This window comes from Sus scrofa, chromosome 4, assembly GCF_000003025.6.
Source record: "Sus scrofa isolate TJ Tabasco breed Duroc chromosome 4, Sscrofa11.1, whole genome shotgun sequence".
In the NCBI taxonomy this organism is placed as follows: Eukaryota; Metazoa; Chordata; class Mammalia; order Artiodactyla; family Suidae; genus Sus; species Sus scrofa.
This window is the reverse complement of record NC_010446.5, coordinates 69,396,056-69,419,748: the sequence shown is the minus strand read 5'-3', so window position 1 is coordinate 69,419,748 and position 23,693 is coordinate 69,396,056. Positions and strand designations below refer to the sequence as shown.

The following is a 23,693-nucleotide window of genomic DNA, read 5'->3' as shown; positions in this document are numbered from 1 at the left end:
ATCAGCCATTGGTCAGGTCTTCACCACAGGTGAAGAATTCTTGGAGATAAGCCTTTGTTTGTTTATGGACATCTAGTTTTGAGAGTTGATCAGTGAGATTTTATTCTGCTTTTGCTTAAATCATTTGCAGAATCATCTGGCAGCACAATGACTGCCCAGAAGCATTTAAGAATCTATGCAAAAGACACTGAACAATAGTGAGGCAAATAAGAAGTTTTATACTTTAAAAAGAGGGGAAAGGAAGGATAAATTCCAATAATTTCCTGGGTCTACATGAAATAGCCAGATTAACTTTTCTTTAGCTTAGCTCTCAATTGTTTTCTTATCCTGTGGCAGCCATGGTACAGATCCCTCTCTAGTTGGCAAAAAAAAAAAAAAAAAAAAAAAATCCATGGATATTTTATTATCCATAACTACTTTAGTTAAGGAATTTAAACTGGTCCTTTCTATCTGCACTATTTACTATGTCAGCCAATAGAAGAGAACAAATGTTTGATGATCACCTCAGGATGGTCATCCTAAGTTTCTCTCCTTAGGATGGAGTCACCATTATCAGGAATCTTTTCCTAAAAACGGCTGGAGTCGGGGAGGGTCCTATCCCTTTGGACTCTGTAGAGAGACAGAGTCCTCTGAGAGTGCTGTGTAGTCACATCTCTGGGAGAGCTTAGCTCAAAGGTTGAAGCTATGGCCCACAGGCCAGATCAGACCATAGGCTAAGAAATTTGTCCTTATGTGGTTTGTTTCATGGAAGATTTTTAAAAGTGAATATATGAGATTTTATTTGCTGCTTCTAGGTGGCTATTCAGGTTTGGCCGGATCTTACTCTTTTACACCATATAGCCTAGTCATACCTAGGGTTTCTTTTCATTATTTTCCAGGACATATTCTGAGCATTTATCATGGAATAATCCTTGAACTTCTCCAGGGACTTAATTTTTTTCTTTTTTCTTTTTCTTTTTCGTCATTCTAGGGCCATACCCACAGCATAGGGAGGTTCCCAGGCTAGGGGTCCAATAGGAGGTATAGGTGCCGGCCTACACCACAGCCACAGCAACGAAGGATCTGAGGCCGTGTCTGCCACCTGCACCACAGCTCACAGCAATGCTGAATCCTTAACCTACTGAGCAAGGCTAGGGATCAAACCTGTGTCCTCATGGATACTGGTCAGATTCATTTCCTCTGAGCCACAACAGGAACTCCCAGGACAACATTTTTGTTGTTGTTTTAAATGAAGCCCTTGTATAGGAATTTCACTCCAAATAGTTTGTTTAGCATGATGGTTGTTAAAAGTGTTTACATAGTATTTAAAAATTATTTTTATGTTATTTCTGAAGTACTTAAATTACATTTTTCAGTATTTTATAAGATCTAAAGTATAGCGCACTATTAACTATAGTCCCTTCTGTTCTGTCTTTACTTTTTAAAAAGTTTTACTAATTCACATTAAATTTATCCACTTTATATGATTCAGTGGTTATGGGTAGCTGTATTGAGTTGTGCAACTATCACCATAATTTAGTTTTAGAACAGTTTTTTTTTTCATGGCCACACCCATAGCATGTGGAAGTTCCCAGGCCAGGGATTGAATCTGAGCCATAGCTGCAATCTACACTGCAGCTGCAGCAAAGCCAGATCCTTTAACCCACTGCACCCACCCAGGGATCAAACCCATACCTCCACAGCAACCTGAGCCTCTGCAGTGGGATATTTAACCCACTGTTCCACATCGGGAACTCCTGGAACACTTCTGATAATGCACTTTTTGACAACAGTTAATTTGGGTTGCATCATGACATCTATTCATTATTCATTAATAAGTTATTGCTCATTATTAAAAAGTATCAAAGGAATGTTTTTAAACCATTTTTCTGTAGCATTTTTAAAAGGGGGATTATTTTAAAACCTATCAGATACTAGTTTGATATTTACTGTTTTACTTTAGTAACATCATATGCCGTAGAGAAGACTAGACAGATCAGACATTTGAACAAGCTTGGCTTCTAGTAAGACATTAGATTTTTTAAAAGAAACTGGACTGTTTCTTAAAAGTCAAGCCCAATATTGGCCTTATTTTATTATAAACATAAGACCCATCAACAAACATTTTATTACGTCAGCCTTTGTTATTGGAGAGTCCAAAAATTCTGCTCTGGGCATGGACACTTCTTGAATTAAGGAAAGATAATAATGGCTTCTTCTCCACTGAGTGAGGGTTATGGGCTTACTAGGTTAAGAGTCTTCGATTAACAGATTGTACTACAGGAGAAAGTAACAATAATTCATCATTAGTTAGTCAACTAGTCTAAAAATGTTGAATGGTTTCCAAAAGCAATGAGAATTTCCTGCATGTGGCCACATTAGATTTAAAAGCCTAGCATAAGTTCTGAAGGGGCTTTCAGTGATTTAGTTGATATGTAATTGTTCTGAGGCCAGGGGTCTGAGTGCTGACTACTGAATTGGAGATAGACTTATAGTTGAGAATTCTTTGATGTGTGTCATCCTGTTGAGTTCATTACTCTAATGATAGCTTAACTTGTTCTGTTTGTACTTAAAGGAAGGTTTATGTAATCCAAGAGGAGTCAATTTGGGTTCTTAAAAACTCTCATCCAATTAGTCTGCCTTTATGGTGTCTTTTACCCATAAGCATTCTGAGAACATAACTATTTCTTTGGTAATTTCTTGAATCATATATAGTAAAAGTGTATGTTCATAGTCTATAGTCTTATCATGTATAAAAACTTTAGAACATTTTGTCTAGAAGCAGAGGCTGCCCTTTAAATTTGTGTTTTATCACAAAGAATAAACAACTATTTCTTTGATAATGATTTCAAATGTCCTTCTCAGATTAGGTCATGAAACTGTTAGAAGTTTTCACTGCTTGAATGATTCTAACAAACTAAGGTAATTGAAAGTGTTTTTGTTTTTGTTTTTGTTGTTTGCTTTTTAGGGCCACAACTGAAGCATATTGAAGTTCCCAGGCTAGAGGTCTAATCAGACCTATAGCTGCCAGCTTACACCACACAGCCATGGCCATAGCAATGAGGGCTGCATCCATGGCATATGGAGGTTCCCAGGCTAGAGGTCCAATCAGAGCTACAGCTGCCGGCCTATGCCGGAGCCACAGCAATGCAGGATCCAAGCCACATCTGTGACCTACACCAGGTCTTCACGGCAAAGCCAGATCCTTAATCCACTGAGCGAGGCCAGGGATCGAACCTGCATCCTCATGGATACTAGTCAGATTCACTTCTGCTGCACCACAATGGGAACTTCTTTTTTTTTTTTTGTAAACCCATCATAATTCAATATGTTAACAAAATAAAGGGAAAGAATCATATATAATCATTCAAGTAGATGCAGAAAAAAACATTGACAAAATGCAATTTCTTGTCATGTTAAAAGCCATTAGCAAACTAGGAATAGAAGAGAACTTGAGATTTCTTTTTTTTTTTTTTTTTTTTTTTTTTGGTCTTTTATCCTTTTTAGGGCCACACCTGCTGGTATATGGCAGTTCCCAGGCTAGAGGTCTAATCAGAGCTGTAGCCACTGGCCTACACCACAGCCATAGCAATGTGACCTATACCACAGCTCATGGAAACGCCGAATCCTTAACCCACTGAACGAGGCCAGGGATCAAACCGGCAACTTCATGGTTCTTAGTTGGATTTGTTTCCACTGCACCATGACAGGAGCTCTGGTATAAAACTTTCGTTCAGGATAATAAGTGGCTAGCAAAGTCCTGAATTCCATAGGAAACTGTGCCTGTCCTTTTGAGGTTTCGTAAATCCCTTCATTATAGTCACTAACTTGGCTCTAGAAAGCATTTTAATTCAGCTTCTATAAGTCTGCAAGCAGGTCTGCAATGCGAAGGGCAGGGCCTTTCCTTAGAAAACTCTGAAGAAAAGACAACTCAGAAAATAAAGAGATGGGAGTTCCCGTCGTGGCGCAGTGGTTAACGAATCCGACTAGGAACCATGAGGTTGCGGGTTCGGTCCCTGCCCTTGCTCAGTGGGTTAACAATCTGGCGTTGCCGTGAGCTGTGGTGTAGGTTGCAGACGCGGCTCGGATCCCACGTTGCTGTGGCTCTGGCGTAGGCCGGTGGCTACAGCTCCGAATCTGCCCCTAGCCTGGGAACCTCCATATGCCGCAGGAGCGGCCCAAGAAATAGCAACAACAACAACAACAACAAAAAGACAAAAGACAAAAAAAAAAAAAAAGGAAAATAAAGAGATGGAGGGAAGATAAGTTCCAGAAGGTCTCAAAGTCTCAGAGAAAGACTACCTTGGAGTTAGAAGTTTGTTTAGAAGGTTTAGAATATCAATTTTAAGAGCTGACTCTTGACTGTTTAGTGTTAAGGGTTTCTCTTAAACATTTCAATTTACTGATTTGACATTCCAAATATCAAATGTTGTTTGAAATTGTTGTTTTAAGTCAAAAAAAAAATTTTTTTTTTTTTGGTCTTTTTGCTATTTCTTTGGGCCGCTCCCGGGGCGTATGGAGATTCCCGGGCTAGAGGTCAAATCGGAGCTGTAGCCACCGGCCTAAACCAGAGCCACAGCAACACGGAATCCAAGCCGTGTCTGCAACCTACACCACAGCTCACGGCAACGCCAGATTGTTAACCCACTGAGCAAGGGCAGGGACCGAACCCGAAACCTCTTGGTTCCTAGTCGGATTCGTTAACCACTGCGCCACGACAGGAACTCCAAAAATTTTTTTAATTGGAAAAATGTTTTTGCTATTTACCACATTAAGTGCAACAGTTAGGATTATAGTGCACCTTTATGCCGAAAATAGATGTTTTCCTAGGAGAAGGTAGAGAATTTGACATAAGCAGTTCCATGATGAGCTAGAAAAAGGAGCCATAACAGTTGGTCCACAATATGTGCCCATTAATGATAACTCAGCTCTCATACCAGGCAGAGGCGAGGGAGGGGCTGTGTGAGTGATAACAGGCCACAGATTGACAAAGCCTGGCCATTCTCTTTTCTACAAATTTGTTTCTGACTTAGGAGACCTCTAAGTTCAGGACCTACTTAGACTGGATTGGAAACTCTTCAGACAGATACCCCAACAGAAACTCCAGGACAAAACAAAGCCACACAAAACAAAACTTTGTATTTAGAAACAAAGGCAAATACCAAGCAAGCAGCAGGGGAATAGCAGGTCAATGGAAAAATATAGTTATCAAATGACATACCTCCAAAACAAAGTCTAGTTACCTTGTACAAAGACATAGGCTTAATTAGCAAATGTTGCACTTCCAAATCAAAGAACTACTTACTGAATAAAGAAAAAACTACACCTCATTGCCTTATACAAAGACCCGAGTCTAATGGTCTCATGCAAAGATTCACTTGGCTAGAAATCCTAGAAGAACAAAATGAAGTCAGCAACCAGAGCACAGTGATGCCAGTCAGAGCGAGGATCATTGCTGAGCTCACATCCCTGGCAGTAGATCTGAAGGATGAGTGGAGTTTGGGCACACAGGCCCTGGTGAGTACCCCTACAGGTTACCTGGGATGCTGCCATGAAGGGGTCTGCAAAATTATGTCAGTGGCACTTTCAGAATTGTCCAAAAATAATAAGACCACTATTTAAGTCCTAAAATAAACAAATTTGCAGTTATTGCTTACTGTAGGAGTGTGTTGGCCAGGCACACTCTCTCTGAGCAGAGTGCTAATCTGATTTGGGTTTTGGAGAAGCATGGAATTTGGGGACCAGTGGGTTTTTGGAAGCAGGTTGGCATTGTCAGAAGTGTGGTTACTCATGTGTGATTGCTGTTGACGGATTAGCCCTCAGTGGTGTGTTTTGTAGACTACGTCTATCTCTACTTAGCTAATAAATTCCAAAAGCAAGAGATTGACACTGATTGGCTGACTTGCAAAAGCATGGTCACTGAATTGAGTTGTCACTGGTTAACTGAACAGGTTTAAAATGCATTTTGGTAGCTACCTAGTACCATGGCTTTTCAGAGCAATCCATTTTTTCTTTTTTCCTAAGTTTTTGGAAACTTTAAAATTTTTACTTTGAAGGAAGACTAGACTGGGTTTGATCCTGGCTCTGTCACTTAATTTGCTTATGAGCTCTCTGTATTTTGGGAGATTGCTAGATTACTTTAAACCCCCCAAAAATGAAATAACTGTGTCTACTTTGCATGATGAGAAAACAATATGTTAAAAGCACCTTGTGTTTAGTATTTAGTTCACATTCAATGAACAATACATTTTGTTTCATAATCTAAAATAAACAAAAACAGGGAGTTCCCATTGTGACTCAGCAGTAGCAAATCTGACTAATATCCATGAGGATGCGGGTTCAATCCCTGGCCCTGCTCAGTGGGTTAAAGATCTGGTGTTGCTGTGAGCTGTGGTGTAGGTTACAGACACAGCTCATATCTGGTGTTGCTGTGGCTGTGGCTCTTGCCAGCAGCCGCAGCTCCAATTCGACCCCTAGCCTGGGAACTTGCATATGCTGCAGGTGTGGCCCTAAAAAAAAAGACAAAAAAATAAAGTAGACAAAAACAGGGAGTTCCCAGTGGCACCGTGGGTTAAGGATCTGGTGTTGTCATTGCTGTAGTTCAATCCCTGGCTTGGGAAACTTCTCATACCATGGGCATGGCCAAAAAGAAAAAAGTAAAAAAAATAATCCAAATAAAAATGAAACAATACTACAGAAAGCTTATTATGTGCCAGGTATTTTTTTTCAAGGGCTTTTACTTATTTTACTCATTTGAACCCATAAATAGCACTCTAGTGTGGGTCCCATCATATCACTTCCCTCACTTTAGGAGACACAGTGCCATTAAGTAAAATGCTCCATGTCACATAGTTATTAAGTGGTAGAGCTGAGATGTGAACTTAGGCAATGTGACTGCAGAAACTTTTATGCTTAATCACTGTACCAAACTGCTAATCTAATGTACATAATAGGAGTTCCCATCGTGGCTCAGTGGTTGACAAACCCAACTAGTATCCATGAGGACATGGGTTCAATCCCTGGCCCTACTCAGTGGATTAAGGATCCGGCATTGCTGTGAGCTATGGTGTAGGTTGCAGACATGTCGCAAATCCAGCGGTGCCATGGCTGTGGTGTGGGCTGGCAGCTACAGCTCCCAACTCCACCCCTAGCCTGGGAAACTCCATGTGCCGTGGGTCCGGCCCTAAAAAAGACACCCCCCCAAAGAAATACATGATAAATGTGTACATGTTATGTATTTATAAGTGTGTATATATTTACATAGGTAAAGACATTACCAGAGACTAATGAAGAGGGATCAAATCTTCAACCACCATACTGGGGAAAGTGGCATAAGTTAATTAGAGAAAATCAGAATATTTCTTCTTCCTTTAATGGAAGACTAGGTAATTTGAACCAATGTTTCCATCTAAGACAATAAGAAAAGCTTACAAAATTATAAAAAGAAATGTGCTTAAAGTCTTCGAAAACTTTAAAAAGTAATGAAGGACCACTGGGATAATATTCAGGATAAGACCAACTTGAGAGACGCAGTCTTAGCGTTTAGGGCCCTGTTTCCCTGGGGCCATTGGCTGATAAGAAGAGGGTACTGAGGAAAGCCCTGTAGGGTTGAAGGAAGATGAGCTGACATATCAGCCAGCTGAAGATGGGGGCATGGGAACCCCCGCTAATTGAGTTGGGAACCCAAAGGGCTGCAACCTGACAAGTAAAAGTGAGTCAGACGTAACCAACTTTCCCATGGCCTCCCCTCAGCTTATTTGCAGTTCCTAAAATCGGATTAATATGGTCTGATCTCCAGCACGCCCTGACCCGGAATAAACAAACGGAAATCCTCTCAGGAGAAGGAAAACATTCCTTTAGTTATCAAATCAGGACATCTTCAAATTCAGTGTTTCAACATAAAAATAACCATGCTCATGAGGAGATAAGACAAAATGAACAAGATATACATTATCATGTATTAGGGTGTCTGTGTTGCCTTCAAGAATAAATATTCCAACGGAGAACTGCAAGCTGTGAAAAGTGACTTTGCAGATAGAAAAGAATAGTAATTCCAAAAGGAAAAGCTGGAATTAAGAAACAGGTGAATGGAATACAGCTTGAGAGACACAGGCCAGAAGAAATTATTCAGAATGAAACACTGAGAAACAAAAAGATGAAGAGCACAGAATTAAAAGTCTGAGACACGAATTATAAGAGAGGACCTTAACATCCCTGTGATTGGAGTCCCAGAAAGACAGGAGAGAAACTGCCACAGAAACAAGTTTGAAGAGATAAGGGCTAAGAATTTGCCAAAACTAAGAAAAACCACAATCCACAGATTTAAGGATCTCATCAAATACAAAGCTAGATAAATAAAAAGAAAAGTATACTTGAACACATTACATTAAACTCAAACGCAACTAGAAAATGTAGCAAGAGAGAAGAAAGATATATTACTTTCAAAAAAAAAAAAAAAAACCAGTGAGATAAACAATTGAACTCTCAAAAGGAGCAGTGAAGTCAGAGGATAGCTTCAAGGTGATAAAATAACTGCAGCCTAGAATTTACATCAACCAAAATATTTTCCATCAAGTAAAATTTGCAACATAGGTAACTGACAAAGGACTTGTATCCAGAAAATAAAAAGAATTGCTAAAATTCAACAAAAATAAATGCATTTAAAAATGAGAGACTATGAAGGGGAGTGTGTGTGTGTAGAGAGAATGCAAATAACCATAAAATGTTATTAGTAATCAAGGAAATGCAATTTAAGACTAATATAATGAAATATTACTATATAGTAACAGAAGAGAAGAAATAGAAAATGACTGAATAATTTTTTTTTTTCTTTTTAGGGCCACACCTGTGGCATATGTAAGTTCCCAGGCTTGGGGTTGAATCAGAGTTACAGCTGCCAGCCCACACCACAGCCACGCAACATGGGATCTGAGCTGCGTCTGCAACCTACACCACAGCTGACAGCAATGCTGGATCCTTAACCCACTGAGCGAGGCCAGGGATCGAACCCGAATCCTCATGGATACTAGTCAGATTTGTTTCTGCCACACCACAACGGGAACTCCTACAATACCAAATATTGGCTAAAATATAAAACAACTGGAACTCCCAATGCTGATGGGAAAGCAACTGATATCACTTTGATAACAAATTTGACCTTATCAACTAAAGTTGAAGACATAACTACTCTATGATCCAGTGGCTCCACCCTAGTTTCATAACCAAGAGAAAGGTACACAGCTGCTCACTCAGAAACATGCATGAGGACAGGGGGCAGAACTATTTGTAAATAGCCACATGCTGGAAGAAAAAGAGCCCAGAGCACATAGATATGATATGGCCTATTCATACAATGGAACACATTATAGCAAAGACAAAGCACTAAGACTACACATGGAACTACCTTGATGACTGGATAAGTCAGTGGAAGAAGCCCAGCACAAAATAATATAAACAGTATTATTCCATTTACATTAAGTTCAAAATTAGACAAAACTAAGCCACTGTATGAACACACAGGTTTTAAAGGTATTTAAAAAAACAAGGAAATCATTCTCATAAAGTTTGGGAAAGTGGATATATTTAAGGCAGAAATAGAAACAGACAAATGCTAAAAGTAAAGACATTCTCTAAGAAATTAAAATGCATCCACAAAAAGGAATCTTGTAGGTATAATAGGTTTGCAAAATAGTCAACATTATGATAAAAACTACTTATGATAAAAATGCAAGTCATGACAATACACAGTATAATTTCAATTATGCAAAAGATAAAGTTATGTATTAAATGGGTGAGTATATGAGCATAGGATACACATAACACACATGATTTAAAGAAAAGATTGAATAAAAATATATCAAATGTTTCATTTCTGGTTATTGGGATTGCCATAGGTCTTACTGTTTAACTTTTTTTGTTCTATATTTCCCATTTTTTTCTACTAATTTTTTTAAATCTATGAAATACATTTTTGATGAAATAGAAAAGTTATATATTTTCACCATCTTCAGATATCTTAAATAGATTTTTTCTTTTTTTTTCCTTTTTTTTTTTTTTTTTTTTTTTTTTTTTTTTTTTTTTTTGGTGTTTATAGGACTACACCTGCAGCATATGAAAGTTCCCAGACTAGGGGTCGAATCGGAGCTACAGCTGCCAGTCTATGCCACTGCCATAGCAACACGGGATCCAAGCCACATCTGCGACCTACACCACAGCTCACGGCAACATTGGATCACTAACCCAATGAGCAAGACCAGGGATCGAACCCATGTCCTCATGATGTTAGTTGGGTTCACTACCACTAAGTCACAATGGGAACTCCCTAAATAGATTTTTAACAATTCACAGTTATTTAATTTTATGTAAGAGACAATCTATAACTTTTCTTTATGACTTACCTCAAAGATTAATACTTTCAATCTTAATTAAATTTTAAATTCCTGAGATTGTTCTTGGATTGGGGATCCTTAGTATAGACTCTACATAGTAATTTATTACATTTATGATTGTAATATATAAGTATTTGAGCACTCAAGAATTTTCCTCTGTTAATACATTTCAATAATATAAGAAGGTGATGAAATTCCACTTACTGTAAGTACCACTTTGTTATTTAAGCAGGGAAATATTGTAATTTGTTTCAAATGCATTGTTGGTGCAGCCTGGAAAGCAAATAGATTGGAAGCTGGTGGTCTTTATTTGTTTGGGCTCCTAGGAAGATGAAGCATTTTATTAAATGTAGTACCACTCCAGTCTTAGCAAAAGAGCTCTACAAATTCATATATTTAGAGCTTAGAGTACAATTCCTGATTTTAAAAACAAACTGTGTAAGAAATTTAAAAGAAACTAAAGTTAAATGGCAACTTTTTATTACATAACTGAGCAAATATAGGTAGAACTCTAAATAAATAAGTCCAATTTTACAGCAAAAAGCTGTTAATGGAGAACTTTTTTGTTACCAATTTAACTTTTTCTAGCATAAAATGCATTGTTTAACCTAGTAAATCACTTTATATCATATGATACACATGCCAAAAGGCCACAATAAGCTCCTACCTGAGAATTTTAAACACGACCCAGCTACCTTTGAAAGGAAGAGATCAGATTTATCAAAATCAGTGACAATCATGAACCTAAGCATAATTCTTAAATGATGAAACGGTTCACTGTCCAGAAAATTATTTCTATACAAGAAAAATATAATAAGTAGAAAAAAGAGTATTTGATTAAGGAAAGGGAAAAAAGTAAACAAATATATCTTCCTTTTCCTCAACTATTTTTCCTTTTTTTTTTTTTTTTTTGGTCATATTAGGGCCATACCCACAACATGTGGAGGTTCCCCAGGCTAGGGGTCGAATCAGAGCTGTAGCTGCTGGCCTACACCACAGCCAGGGCAATGCTAGATCCAAGCCAGCTCTGTGACCTACACCACAGCTCATGGAAATGCTGGATTAACCCATTTAGTTGGGCCAGGGGTCAAACCATGAGGATGGATACTAGTCAGAATCATTTCCACTGAGCTATAAAGGGAATTCCATCCCCAACATTTTTTTTTTTTTTTTTTTTTTTTTTTTTTTTTTTTTGGTCATATTAGGGCCAAACCCACAGCATATGGAAGTTCCCAGGCCAGGGGTCGAATTGGAGCTGTAGCTGCCAGCTTACACCACAGCCACAGCAACGTGGGATCAGAACCTCGTCTGCGACTTACACACCACAGCTCACGGCAACACCAGATTCTTAATCCACTGATTCTTTTTTTTTTTTTTTTTTTTTTTTTTTTGTCTTTTTGCCATTTCTTGGGCCGCTTCTGCAGCATATGGAGGTTCCCAGGCTGGGGGTCTAATCGGAGCTGTAGCCACTGGCCTACACCAGAGCCACAGCAAAGTGGGATCCGAGCTGCGTCTGCAACCTACACTACAGCTCACGGCAATGCCAGATCCTTTAACGCACTGAGCAAGGCCAGGGACCTAACCCGAAACCTCATGGTGCCCAGTCGGATTCATTAACCACTACTAACCACTACGCCACGACGGGAACTCCTTAATCCACTGATTCTTAATCCACAAATTCTTAATCCAGTTAAGCCAGGGATCGAACCTGCATCCTCCTGGATGCTAGTCAGACTATTTCTTTTTCTTATTCTTCACCTGAGTTGTAACGGAATGAAACATTCAACTGTGCCACTTTATTAAAGGAAGGTCAAGTCGTTCAACAAGTTGTCAGTAATAACAAATAACCCCATTCCCAAAGTTTTCCTGTGAAAAGTACAGTCACCTCTCTTGGCTCTTCTGCCTTTTGACACAAGTGGAGTAGACAGCGATGCCAGATTTTTAGAGCTGGCATATGGAAGAGGACTCAGCACAGATTTATCACATAAAACCTTACATAGAAGCAGACAGAGGATATACCTTTCACAACAACCATGAGAAAACACATTTGAGTGGGGAGCCTCAGCTTCTTAAAAAGGCCTATAGTCACTCTTTTCTGCAGGACAGAGATTACCGTGAGAGCTTCAACTCAAAATGAGATCCCTAAATGCAAAAGGGAAAATGGCCCAGGATGGCAGGGGCCAAACAGCAGCTCTTAATCACCAAAGACAGGGTGGGCACAACAGTCTGACTCACGGGAACCTATAATATTGACTAGGTGATCAAAGTGTCCCTAGGAAATATCTAGTTGGCAGCCTACTAAATTTTAAGTTGATCTGTAGAAACAGAAGAGTTCAAGGTCTAGTGAACAGAAGTCTAAGCAAAGCAGTGAGTCACGGCCCCTCCATCAATTCCCAGATTTAAGCCACTTTACTGACCTAGTTACCATGCCAGTGAGGTAGAGAAACCTAGCAGAGCTGGGCAAGGAGGCTGCATGTGCTCTAAATCAGTGTCCAACCTATGGTGCTATTTTTCCCATAGCCAGGATTCGTGGGTCCAGGAATCCATGGGTGGAAATGGGAGTTGCTCCCTTATTATTAATCCCAGTGATATAATAGCAAAATTCCTGCTTCCTGTCACCACAACTTTAGGCTCTACCTCAAGATCTTAGTTCCAAAGGGAAGAACCCTTCCACCAGGAGGTACAACAATGGTTCTGTTGAACTGCAAGCTGACACTGCCATCTGGCCACCCTGAGCTACTGGTACCTTTGAATGAATAGGGAGGAAAAAAGAGGTTACTGTACTAGGTGGAGTGGCCAGTCCTGATTACCAAGGGGAAATCGGGTTGTTGCTACACAATAGAGGTAAGGAAGAGTGTGTCTAGGCTACAGGAGATCCCTTATTTAGGGCATCTCCCAGTACTACTATGTCTTTTCATTCGAGTCAATGGAAAACTACCACAACCAAGTCAGGCTGGACTAATGCTGACCCACAGCCTTCAGGAATGGAGGTCTGGGCCGCCTCCCCAGGCAAAGAACCACGGCCAACAGAAGTGCTTGCTAAAGGCAAAGGAACGGAGAAAGGAAGTTATAAATACCAGCTTCAGAAAAAAGAGGTGGAATAGGAGTATTTCTGACTCACTTTGTTGTAAATATATTTGTGTGTGTACATATATCAAATATTTTTGTTTTCTTTCCTTAGCCCCTTATTATCATAAGGTGATGAATAACAGTTAACTGTATGTCTCAGTGTTTAAGTTGTGAGCTATCAAAGGAGCGTGGACATCACCCAAGTACTCTGCATCCTCTTCTGAGTAAAGGGTGACCAAGTTTTTGGTTGTATGCAAGATAGTCATATCGTATTAGGCAGAAGCATGACTTTATTGTCTTTATTTGGAAATGAAGTGTAGTGTAAAGAGGTGTGTATGGATGGCAGGTTGACAAGGGGTGAAATGTTTTAAATGTCAACTTGGGTAGGTTACAGTCCCCAGTTATTCAATCAAACACCAATCTAGGTGTTGCTATTGAAGATAATTGGTAGGTGTGTTTAAAGTCCATAATCAGTTGAGTTAGAAGGGAGATGACTCTGGATAGTGTGTGTGGGCTTGACTCAGCTGAAAGGCCTTAAGAGCATAGCTGAGCTGTCCCTGAAGAAGAAGAGATTCTGTTTATGACAGCAGCCATGGCCATGGCCAAAAGTTCAAGCTGCCTTGCTGACCGCCTGCCCTCTAGATTTCGGACTTGCCTAGCCAGACACCATATCCTGTGAGCCAGCTCTCTCACTAAATCTCTTAATGTGCATTTCTTTTCTCTCTTTTTATTTTATGTTATTCTTTTGCTTCTTAGGGCTGCACCCACAGCATATGGAGGTTCCCAGGCTAAAGGTCCAATTGGAGCTGTAGCCGCTGGCCTACACCACAGCTCATGGCAATGCTGGATCCTTAACCCACTGAGCGAGGCCAGGGATCAAACCCACAACCTCATGGTTCCTAGTTGGGTTGTTTCTGCTGTGCCATGAAGGAGACTCCTTAACATGTATTTTTTACTGTTGTGTTTCTCTGGTTGAACTCTGACTGATACACCTCCGTTATTCTTGGTACCAAAGCACTAACATATACACGTGTTAGTTTGTATTACAGGAACCTCAAAAGCTACTTTATGTAAATAGCCTTACTTTATCTTTCAGTAAAACAGTTCAACAAAAGTCCCTTTAATTGCTGTATCTTTGGAACCTGCTACCTAGGTCAGTTGGTGACTTAATGACTATCTCATAAATGTTTATTGAAAAAAAAAACAAATGAGGGAATTAATAACTTGTGATTACAGCTGCAGAGATTTATAAACAGTATATCATGGCAGAGAATTTTTACAAATCAACACATTCTGTAGACTTAAAACAATTAAACAGATGCTAGCAGTTAGTTAACTGCAATTTCACTTTGTTTCTCCCAAAGTGATGCTCTTAAGAACAATAATGAAATGACTTGGGGATGAGGGTAATTTGCTACTTAATAAACGTGTCTGTGAAAGGGTGGGCTATTGCTTTTTTGAGTATGACACAGCCTCCCTATGACTCAGGACTCTCAGGACAAGAGCACTCCTGAGAAATCATCAGTCCCACAGTTTGTTTCCCAAATGTCTCCCTGGTTTCAATCTAATAAATGGGAGAAATCATGGAGAGAATGCACTGAAAATTGGCCCAGGCATTGGGTGGCACCTACGTGATGCAGAATCACCTGTGATGTGGAACCATGTTGATACAGTAAGGGAGCAAGACCAGAAATGAAGAGAAAGGACCAAGGAAGGTGCTTTGGACATTTTACAGTCCGTGGGGAATGGAGGCTGCTGCTGTCAGTGAATGTGTATCTAAGACAGCAGAAACGGGAAAGCAAAAAGGGAAATGAGAAACCAAAGGAGGTCCAAATGGAACTAATTTTACCAACTAGTTCTTACTTTCTTAGGAGACATAATTTGATTAGACTAGCCCTGATATTATGACCAACAGTTAGAGAGGACTTAGTGCTACACAATGACATAGGGAAGGAATCAGGGTAAGTGTTACTGAATTTCATCTGCCCAAATCATTCAAAACTTTGAAAACTGATGGGAAAGTTTGTGAAACTATGTTGAACTCAGAAGACTGTGAACTCTCCCTCTAAAGGTTATGGATGTGGAGGCTCCAACATTCAGAGCAACGATCAAATGGTCCCTTTAGGATGGGAGAAAGGTTGCTGATAGCTGCAGTCGATGGCCTCGGATTTCCATCAAGAAGTCCTATAGAACGTAGCTTTTTTTTTTTTTTTTTAATGTCTACAAATTCTTTGACATTCTTGCTATTGAGAGAATCCCTTCAATATGGGGGGCTGACTGCTTTGAGCAACAGTATATACCACACATTAATGCCATGTGATGTTTGAGGCTATGTCATAAAACCCATGCAGCTCCTACCTAGATCCTTTGAAATGCTTGCTCCCCCTCAGGATGCTTCCTCCCAGAACTCAGCTGCCACGTTGAGAGAAGCCCAAGCCATAGGAAGGGGCTGTGTGTGGGTATCTGATCAATCATCCCAGCTGAACTCAGCCTGAGACCCAGCCTGAGTCTAACCAGACTCAGACACAAGAGTCAGTGTCTGACCACGTGATTCCTGCACCTGCCACCATTCCAGTCCCCAGAGCTGAGGTCTCCAGACATCATGATGTCATGTAGCAGAGATAAGCTATGCCTGTAACAGAACCAGGGAGCATAATAAAATAGTTGTTTCACACCCCCAAGTTGGGGAGTGTTTGTTACCCAGCATAGGTAACTGAAAAACATGCCTACCCATTTTCTAGATGTACCTATTTCTGCTGGGATAGTAAGTCCACCAGTATGGGGATAATATCTTTAAATTTTTTAAAAAAGATAAAACTATTGCCTTAATAAGTACTTCCAACCTTGGTAAGATTTAGAGGTAAACCGTTGATGAAGTAAAGCAAGCTACATATGCAAATTCTGTTTAAAATTCAACACTGATTCATTCTAAATTACATTTTGTGCATATTGAGATTCTGACAGATTTGCCTTGTAATTCCATTTTAAAGTAGGTAATTCAATAATTGGTTTTAAATAAGTAATCTTAAAGTCAAAGGTACATCTTTATATGTTTGGGGGAATTTAAATAACTAAATTGTAAATTGGACTCTTTAAGGAAGTCTAATGTCATCAACTTTAGTTCATTGAATATTTATAAGTCACATTTATATAATAAATTAAAGTCAAAACAATACCCTTTAAGAAGATAGAAACGATGATCAATAGGAACCTTCTTTGCAACCCATTATAATCAGCTCAGGGATTTTACCCTCCCTGCGCCCCGCCTGATGGCTGGAGCAGAAAGGCAATGAAGACGTTAAAGTTAGGGCTGACCGCTTCCTATTCAGGCCCAGTTTTTGTGGCCACAGAGTGTCCAACATAAATCGAAAGACCATATAATTTGTCATGCAAACCAGGACTGGTTTTTTTCCAAAAGAAAAGGGGAATTATTAAAATTTAAACAAGAATGGCAAGCATAACCTGGGGGTTTCTGGGAAACCAGGACTTATATCCAGTCCTTCACCGGGGTACCACATCTGGGTGAGCCTCAGCTAATGAAGCATAAACTTCAGGTCTTTCACTTGCACTGGGTCACAGCGGTTCACTGAATTTTAATCAGATAAAACATATAGGTGACTATTCTCAGCTTATTATTGAAATCTAAATATTAATTTTATAGACAGATATTAATTTAAGATGTACACAATTCTAAATGAACTTTATATGCACAAAAAATATGTCCCTCTCATGAATGTTAAAAAATTTACATTGATAAAAATATTGAAGGAAAACACCTTAAAAAGTTGAAAAAGGGCAGAAGACTAACAATTTTTCCCCCACAAGGCAAATGCCAGAGTTAGACCCTCAGGGAAAGACCAGTTTCCTGCAATGAGGTTATTTGCATAACTCATAATGAAAAGAATATGAAAAGGAATATATATATATATATATATATATATATATACACACATAACTGAGTCACTTTGCTGTACAGCAGAAATACAACATTGTAAATCAACTATATGTCAATTTAAAAAAATTTTAAAGCAATTAAAAACAAAACAAAAAAGATTATTTGCAGCTTCTGGGGGATATGCTGAATGGCTCACATTGTTTCCTTCCAGAAAAAACGATGGCCCCTTCTAATACTGAACAAACATAATTGTCGGTAATTCCACATTGTATAATACCAAGAGATTCTAAGCTACAATTTGGAACAGTGTCCTCTTATTTATTTATGAGTACAAACTAAAAACAGCTGGTTATCAGCCTTTTCTCTCTATAAAGACATTTGAGTCATTATTCATTCATGTGAACTGCATACTTTGTATCCAAGATAACAGTGTTGGATACTTATACTCTAGTTTTACATAGATGAGGATGAAGGAACAAGAGTTTTTAAAAGTTTGTGAGAATAGTTCTAACCAGAATTCCAAGGAGAACTGTTCCAAATTCATTTGAATTTCTTGAGAGTAGAGACCCAAGTATGAAGCCAGTGGATTAAATAAACAAGACATCTTTGGCTGTCTGTTGCTGAAATGATCTCATCTCCTACACTCTTTCACTATAATTCTTACTTCCTCACCCCATAAGCATTTTTTTCTTTTTCTGGATTAAAAAAAAATTCTCCAAATTCACCTTAAGTTGTGGGTCCCAAACTGAATACCGCTGAGCAAAGAGCAATTTTGAACTTCCACAGAGAATCTAAATTAGGAAAAACCCCTGCTAGTAAACAAAGAAACAGAACAAAATGACATGCAAAACAACAACAAAACCCGCATTTCTGAAATCAGAAACAGTTACAAGACCCAAAAGTCCAATGAGAGGGAAAAATGAGAACCATAATAGAAATCTTAAAGTGATAGGAAGCAAAACTGTAAACAGTTTTAAGATCCTGTTTCTCTTTGTAGAGATAATGTAAACTAACTGTAGGGAGAGAGGAAGGAAGGAAGGAAGAGTGAAAAAGATCTATCTCTAAAGGCCCGGAGAGGAACATCTGAGCTCACTATGTGCACACGCACATGGCGGGGCTGGTACCCAGGTGTGCTGCCCACACTCATCTTCTCACAGCCATTAAAGTGCAAGTGCTAGTCCTGTCATCACTTTTCACAAGAAATGTATCCTCAAGTAGCATTTAGTTTTTATCTTTTGGACTATTTTTAAAAAGCTCTGGAAGGGATCACATGGCACACCATGCTGCATGTGGCCTCCATGTGACCCCAAGTTCCACTGATGCTTTCCCACCCAGAGTCCCTCCCAGCCCTCTCCCACCCCAGCTCTTTTCTGTCCTTTCCCCAGCTGTGTCCAATCTCACTGTCACATGTTTCCTTTCCTTGCATATCCGTCCCCACAACCCAACTGTGAGAAGCGGGTCAGCCTGGGTTCCTCTCTGCCTCTGGCGGGGCTGTGAGAAAGTGGGCTCCGTGAAGGAGGAACTGGGTGTGTTTAGGGCTTGTTGAATCTCCAGCACCTCAGCAAATACAAGACATATCATCGACACTCAACAAATGACTGTTAAAACGAATGCATGATTGAGAAAAATCAGTACACTCACACAAATGACAGAAAATTTCAAATCAGCTATAGAACACTCTGCTCTCCCCCTCCTCCCATCACAGCTAGAAAGCAGAGAGATAAGCAATAACAGTGCTCTCAGTTTTACCTGCCCCAAGAAAAACAGTTGCAACCCCTGCAGATTGATTTTGCTAATTCATTCTCTCGTGAAAAGAGGACAATCACGTCCTTAAAGGATTTATATGGTTGCTGGTAACACCCAGTCCAGCCTACTGCTGGGCTGTAGGGATGATTCTCACCTTTTTCCCTGGAAACATTTTCTCAGGGAAGGCAAATTAGCAGAATGCTTTAATGAAGTGGGTGCGATGGGAGGTTCTTTCCAGGGGAATTTATAACTGATATTAGATCAGATGTGACAGTACATTATTACAATTTAAAGGTGACAACCCCTGCCCTCCAAAAAAAGATGGTATTCCCAGAGTGTGTTTTCTCCCACTGGTTTTCCTCTGAGTCGGAACAGCATCAAGTGAGTGCTATGCTGCCTGCTTTTCTTCCCTTGTGGAGAAGAGTCAGATGATCTGCATATGACTTTTCTCTCCTTACAGGACTGAAATCTGTTTTCCACACCTAAATTTTGGAGGGCTGGTGTTGGACTCTCCTCATAGGGAAAATCTATCACAAAATGTCCATCCTCTTCACAAGAGTGACCAGAAAATGGACAGGCATTTCTGCTCCATAGAGTCCCAGGCAGTGTGATGCTGGTTTGTGAGACATCACTGGAATCTTACCTGGACAGACCAGGTGAGGCTGCAGAGGGCGCACTCCAGGGGTAACTTGCTTCATCATCTGGAAGGGTCTTTTCTCCTTCCTGTGGGAGGAAGTGCACATCAGAGGATAAGCTGAAAGCTATGAGACATACTGCAAATTAACTTCTAGAACAACGGTCTCTGATTTTAATCCCACTCGCACCATATGAGTCAACACACTTTTCCATGTCCTTGTCTCGCTGGATATTGCCATTGTTTTGGGTATTGCCTATTAGATAAGTAAAAACTATTAGTGTGTCTACATACATATATATATGTTTATATTTCTTTACCAGTATGGCTGGACTTTAGTTCAAGTATTTATTGCCATTTATAGTTCTCTTTCTTTATTTTCTTTAATTTTTTTGGGCCACACCTACAGCAAGTTCCCAGGCTAGGGGTTGAATCAGAGGTGCAGCTGCCAGCCTACATCACAGCCACAGCAACACCAGATCCCTAACCCACTGAGCAAGGCCAAGGATCGAACCCACATCCTCATGGATACTAGTCGGGTTTGTAACCTGCTGAGCCACAATGGGAACTCCTTTCTTTCATTTTTCTATTAGAGCATTTTAAAATTCATTTATATGAACTCTTTGAATATTGAGAAATTAATATTTACCTGTCAAATTTTATGCAGGTAATTTTTCCCAGTTCATCATTTGTTTTTCAGTCTTATTTGTGGTATATTAACACCAGGAAGAATTCAGTTTTTTAAAAATAATAATTTAATCAAATCCACCAACATTTCTTTTTATGATTCCTTGATTTAAATCATTTTTAGAAGTGTAAACTAGGGGCAAATAAGGCAATCCCTAAATTTATGGCATTCACTGCTCAAGAACTTTATTTCAGAGATGTTTGGGTTACTAGAGAGGGACCTTTCCAGGGCTCTTGTCTCACACTCAGAAAGGAACTGTCTGAGGAGACACACAAGCTGACAAGACAAAAGGCTTTATTGAAAGGAGCACTCAAGGAGTTCCCATTGTGGCGCAGCAGAAATGAATCCTACTAGGAACCATTGGGGTTTCAGGTTCGATCCCTGGCCTCACTCAGTGGGTTAAGGATCTGGCATTGCCAAGAACTGTGATGCAGGTCACAGATGCAGCTTGGATCCAGCATTGCTGTGGCTGTGGGGTAGGCCAGCAGCTACAGCTCCGATTTGACCCCTAGCCTGGGAACATCCATATGCCTTGGGTGTGGCCCTAAAAAGACAAAAAAAAAAAAAAAAAAGAGAGAGAGAGAAAAAAGAAAAGAAAAGAAAGGCACACTCGAGCAGAGAGCAGCAGAGTAAAGGAACCCGGGAGAGCTGCTCTGCCACATGGCTCATTTTACAGAGGTGGGCTTAGCTTCATGGTTGTCTCTGGCCAATCATCTTGCTCATGCCCACATCTGGTCCACCTCAGGGCCCTTCGGTGGCACATGCACCTCAGTCCAGGTGGATTCCAGCACAAGGGCTTCTGGGAGGTTGGCAGGGCATATTGTGGGCCGGCATCTCCTCCCTCTTTTTTGGCCCCTCCCAAATTCTTCTGGTTGGTTTTGGTGGCAGTTTATCAATTCTCTGTTCCTTAAGGGGACCTCCTATTGTGAGACGGCCTATACAAGCAGTTATTTTCATGCCTGGCCAGGGTAAGTAGTTTCAGTGTACAGTTTCCTAACATTTATAATAGTGAGAAACTGGAACCCCTCTAAAGAACTATCGATGAAGAATGGCTGACTCAATTATTTTTCACCCAATTTACTGGCATTACATAATTACTATGACATAACATGGGAAAAGATGGATGGGCAGAATAACACAATGGCTAAGGAGCTAGATCTTGGGCACCTTACTTAACTTCTCTGAACTGTAGTTTCTTTATCTGGGAAATGGGATTGTAAAGCTATTTCACAGAACGTCTGTGGTAGGAACCAGAACAATGCACATAGAGGATTTAGCACAGTACCTGATACATTATTTTCACTAAATAGTGTAAGGTATTATACTCAAAAAGATTAAAATAGAAAAGACAAAAGTACCAATAGCCATTGTGTTAGACTACCAGGTTAATGTTTGCTTTAATTATTTTGATAGACATTTAAAATAAATATGTGTGTGTGTTTTACCTCCAAAGGAACATGTACCTAAGACTTAGGAGTTACCATCCAAAGAGCAGATGGATTAACTCAGAGAAAAGAGAATAATGAGTATGTCGATGGCAGAGTGAGTTATGAGAAATGATTAAAGATAAAGCTTATGTCTGGTGTTGCTAAGTAATGATAGAGGGGGGACCAATAACTGACTACAAAATTCTAACAGGAGAAATACTGAACTGGCGGGAGGAATTATTTAATCAGATTGAGGACAGGATGGCTAAAAGAGTATAAGGGAGGAAAGAAAAATTTTTCCCTGAATGGAGAGAAAACTTTATGACAGCAAAAAATTATTATTTAAAGAAAACCTTCCAAGAAAAGTGATAAAAGCCCATCCCTAAAGATATTTAAAATAAGGTTGGATGGAACCCAAGAGAGTGTATGTGACAAAGAACCACAGTTCTTTGATTCAGTACTAGCTCTCATCTCTGATTTTATAGCAACTTTGGGGAAAAAAAATAGATCACTCAGCCATGGGAGGATGAAAATGTGGCTCAAGCAACCAAGTCTTCAAACAGTTATGGGGTGTCCAGCCTCCATGCCAGGCCAATCTGTGCCTGTAATGTGACCTGCTCTATGTGCCCGGGAGCTCTACTAGTGCATGGCTTCTGCATGTGTGATGGGGGTGGAGTATCAGTATGTTACTTGCTGAGATCGCACGTGGATGCCAGTCCACCACATCCTGGATAACAAAATGCTAACTAAGCTCAGCGGGAACTGATCTAACCACTTACTTTAAAGATAATGAAAAGCTCTACTTACCGGGTATGTGCCAGGTACCGAACACTGTGTCAGGTGTTTCACCAAAATAATCTCACTGGATTCCCCAAACAGACTTGGAGGGTGGCTTATTGATAGTCACACGTTGAAAATGAGGGAACCGAGGCTCAAAGAGATTAAGTCCAGTCCTAAGGTCACATGGTCTGGTTGGTAAGAGCTAAAATGAAGGTTCCAGCCAGGTATATGTATTTCTCAAGCCTGTGCTCCTTCTCTCTACATACTGCTATGTCAGTAAAAAAAAGAATGACTCACACAAGATCAGACAGTCCAACTAAGAGGCCAGCCTAGAGCTGAACTCCTGTTCTTGCTCTCCGTCCTTAACCAAACGCCGTCCTCCTTTCCATCTTCTTGAGTCTCTGCTTCATCCCTTTCCCTCGCCTCATGTTGAGGAGCAGAGGAAGGAAGAGACTCTCTTTTTGATGTTATAAACTGGGGAGTGGAGGAAAGAGTGTACATGTGTAAATTTAGCCTTTTGGTTCTTTAGTTTTTTTTTTTTTTCTTCTATTCCATTTCAAAATGCATTCTATTATTCAACTGGTTAGTTCAACATTTTCTCTTTTTAAATTCTCTGAATTAGGGAAGTAGTCTTTTTATAATAAAATAAGACTAATTTCATATGTAGCTCAGCTGTGTAGTTTGCAGTTAATAATCTAAAATAAGTTGAATAATTAAAATAGCAATAATAGTGTGTCTAAGATGCCTCACTTTTTCATTTCCTTACTTATGTTTATAATATTACTTCATTATTGTTTGCAAGACAAAGATAATCTGTAAGAACAAAAAATTTGTAACATACAATATAAGCAATGAGTTTATAAATACCATTATCTACTTTTGCTTTAATTTTTCTAATAGGTTGCTTTCTTTCTGATGCGTATTTCTCACTTTAATAAAGTAGTTAATAAAGAAACATTCTGAACTGAATATATTTGATAAGTCTGAACAATCATGAGCTAATCAAATAGGAATAAGAATGGAGATTTCTATCACCTAGAAACATTTGGGCTCTCTTCAACTCACTAGGAATGTCTCATCACATATT

At 39.6% G+C, this 23,693-nt stretch overlaps 2 long non-coding RNA genes across 5 annotated transcripts in view; one reads left to right on the top strand and one right to left on the bottom strand.

Annotated features, from left to right (window-relative positions):
- LOC110260285 overlaps positions 1-23,693 on the bottom strand; it is a 492,008-nt gene that overhangs the window by 134,511 nt on the left and 333,804 nt on the right. For 2 of the 4 annotated variants that reach the window (XR_002343281.1, XR_002343284.1), the window contains one exon: positions 19,721-19,800. This is a non-coding gene — a long non-coding RNA (uncharacterized LOC110260285). Of the gene's footprint in view, positions 1-15,634; positions 19,801-23,693 lie in introns of those variants that run through there. The other 2 variants (XR_002343280.1, XR_002343283.1) reach the window with 1 other exon arrangement.
- Positions 1-23,693, top strand: part of LOC102167557 — a 293,103-nt gene that overhangs the window by 196,228 nt on the left and 73,182 nt on the right. The window lies entirely within an intron of this gene.